Below are 3,363 nucleotides of genomic sequence, written 5' to 3' on the forward strand. Positions count from 1 at the left end.
GTTTTCACATGCTTGAGAAGCATCATTTTTAAAGCCTTTTTCACGCCTGTGTGGTTTGCCTTCAGGTCATCAACAGTCAGGTAATATTGCATCAGTTTAGAAGAACAACATAATCATATATGGATAAAGATATAATTCCATTCTGACTTTTGTTCATTTTAAAGACCTTCCTGGGCTAATTCCCACACAGGGAGCTTCTTATCTTCAATCAGCAGCAGTGAATCAGAATCAGAATCAGAATCAGAATACTTTATTGATCCCTGGGGGAAATTATTTTTTGTTACAGTGCTCCATTTTAAACCAACATTAAGACAAGACAGACAATACGCTAACTAAGAATAGTACAATATATACATATATATACATACATACATACATAAGTCACTTATAAATAAATATTTGGAAAAGAAACGTGTAGTTGTAGCAGCAAACAGTGTGTTAAGTGGATGCGTTGTACAGGGAGATGGCCACAGGCAGGAATGATTTCCTGTGTCGTTCAGTGGTGCTTTTCGGTAATCTCAGTCTCTCACTGAACGAGCTCCTGTGACTGACCAACATGTCATGGAGTGGGTGGGAGGTGTTATCCAACATTGTCTTTATCTTGGACAGCATCCGCCTCTCCGACACCACCTTGAGGGAGTCCAGCTTCATCCCCACAACATTGCTGGCCTTACGGATCAGTTTATTAAGTCTGTTGGCATCTGCGACCCTCAGCCTGCTCCCCCAGCATGCAACAGCATAGAGGATCGCACTGGCCACCACAGACTCATAGAAAATCCTCAGCATTTTCTGGCAGATGTTGAAGGACCTCAGTCGCCTCAAAAAATAGAGACGACTCTGGCCCTTCCTGTAAAGTGCTGTGGTGTTTTTAGCCCAGTCCAGTTTATTGTCAATGTGTACTCCAAGGTATTTATAGTCCTCCACAATGTCAACACTGACAGTGGCACCATTAGTAACTGTCAGACTAATCAAAATGTGTTGTACAGGTATAGCAGAAAATAAAAGCCATGTGACCACTGACATTTAACTGCTGCTCCTGTGCATGTGCGTGCATGCGTGTCTGTCTGCGTGTGGGGGGTGGAGGGACCGAAAGCATTCCAGACAAAAGGAAAGTTCAATACGCTTGACAAGGGTCTCTCAAATTTTTAAAAGCTCCGTTCTTGAGGTCGATTGGGGTCCTCAAAGCTCCTCTGATTCTCAGCGTGAGTTGAAAATAACAAGCTTTATCTTTCTCGCAGGCTCTTTTTCTGTATTATGAGGTCTATAGGGGACTAATCACATGGAAACATTTGAAACAAGGTAATCTCAGGGTCAGGCTGCCTTAGGTCACTGTCTCACAGGGGTGCGAGAAAATAAAGTACTCACAATTTACTGTGAATTCAGTTTTACACCAAGAGGTAAAATTCATTTTTATAAAGCTGGAATTCGCTCACAAATGCATTTTCATAGTCTAATTCATTTAATCTCTAGATTACATAAATATCTGTAGCACAACTGGATAATTATACATTTCAAATACAACGCAGGTAGCTATCTAATCAGGGAATCAACTCACAGTCTAAATCAATTAATAAAAAATATGTGACTGATAAATGTTTGCCTTTTAAATTGCGGGACAAAATGTTGTATCATCCAGCTCTTGCAATTAATGCTCACTTGGGAGATAATGAGTGGTTATGCAATACACAGCAAATCTAAAATTAACAATTTAAATAACATTTGAAGAGTAGACACTGATGTTCATATGTCTGTCACGGGCCCACAGTTTATACTGATGGTCTTTTCCAGTCTATGGAACATGCATTTTATTTCATTAAGGCCTGATGGAAGATTGCTCAGTTTTCCAGACTTCATTAAATCTCGCCTTCAGAAGTTTATAAATGGGCGAATTAAAAGTCATGGCAACATGCTGAACCTGAACTTCCCATTTGCTGTGGAAAATGTATAGACTGTATATAAAAGATGGACATTTCACTGCGATGTCACATAATTAAGTGAAATTCTAATGTGAGAAAGTGAAGCTGAGGGTTTTTGCTGTAACCAGCTCACAGTTTAGATGATGAATGTGAGAAACTAGAAACCAGAAACTAAGGGCTATTGCATGAGGCAAGGGAGAGTTACAGAAACGTACTCCCTGTTTTACTGTCGTTTTTGATTCGAACATCATGTTGTACTCACCCAGGCTTAAAAGTAGTGAGAAACAAGTAGTAAAGAGTTCACTGAATCATACATAGAGCAAGACTGTGCTGCCACTAAGCATGTGATGTAAAATGGGTTGTTGACTCTCATATTTGAAGCCGGCATGTTAGCTGCATTGCCGATGCTAATTGTGTTAGCATGTCAATAGGAAACTCCATGTGTGTTCTGCCCTCCCTGTACGTTGATGCCCAGTTTGGCAGATAGATAAACAGTTCTTCAAAAGGAGAGGCAAAGGCTTCCAGTTCTCATTGCAGGGTTTATTTGTCTCCCTAATGAAGGCACTGTAAAACTACAAACATAAGAAAAGCATATTAAAACATACATCTGGAACATAATATATTTCTCACATTACAAAGTACAGACTGAAGACTTAGCAACTTGAACTATAGCTGGTATAACCAAGAAAAATAAATGAAAACATGTTAACTCCAAATCCCGCTAGCTTGATGCTAACACACAATGGAATTTCCTATTGACATGCTAACACAATTAGCATCGGCAATGCAGCTAACATGCCGGCTTCAAATATGAGAGTCAACAACCCATTTTACATCACATGCTTAACATGAACACCGAATATAATCGTACTTACAAGCATATATTTCTCATGCTCCAGTACAGCCAACTTCAGAGCTAATATTTTGTGTGCTGGTATCAACTTGGCCAGACTCCATGAACTTTTCCTATATTTACTAGAGAAACTTGAGTACACAAACCCGCTTCCTCCCCCTAGTGGGGTGGTGGAGCTACTGCACCCAGCAGTGGCAGCATAAAAACAGTAATTTTCCTGTAGATGTCTTTGCATTCAAACAAAAGAAGCTGCCCTGACCTGGCAGAACACAGGTAACTCTGCATCAGCTACATCCATGTTTTATAATACTCCCTCTGGGAAAACTCACAAAAACGATGGACATCATGTCTAAAGATACAGGAGATAAATACATTCCACATAAAACAGGGAAATAGCTACAATGAAGGGCACAGAAGGACACGGTGACAAACACAGACCCAGATGAGGTGACACAGGAGACATGGACAACATGCAAATACAAAAGAAGAAAGAAAAGAGCAAAGAACAGAGGAAAACCAAAGGACACAGAAGAGACAATGACACATCAAATAAGATTATAACAAACCACCCACTATTACTGAGACTGTAGAACT

General features: G+C 40.0%; 1 long non-coding RNA gene across 1 annotated transcript; it reads right to left on the reverse strand.

Moving 5' to 3' along the window:
* Positions 1-2,437: 2,437 nt before the first annotated feature.
* On the reverse strand, positions 2,438-2,915 carry LOC146551964 (uncharacterized). The gene is made up of 2 exons (XR_014890074.1): positions 2,792-2,915; positions 2,438-2,488 (listed from the first exon to the last, which is right to left on the reverse strand). It is a non-coding gene; the product is annotated as an uncharacterized LOC146551964 (long non-coding RNA).
* Positions 2,916-3,363: the final 448 nt, after the last annotated feature.

This window comes from Mchenga conophoros, linkage group LG19 (assembly GCF_057382185.1).
Source record: "Mchenga conophoros isolate Kocher_MC1m ecotype Shallow Benthic linkage group LG19, M_conophoros_male_GT1.1, whole genome shotgun sequence".
Classification (NCBI taxonomy): domain Eukaryota; kingdom Metazoa; phylum Chordata; class Actinopteri; order Cichliformes; family Cichlidae; genus Mchenga; species Mchenga conophoros.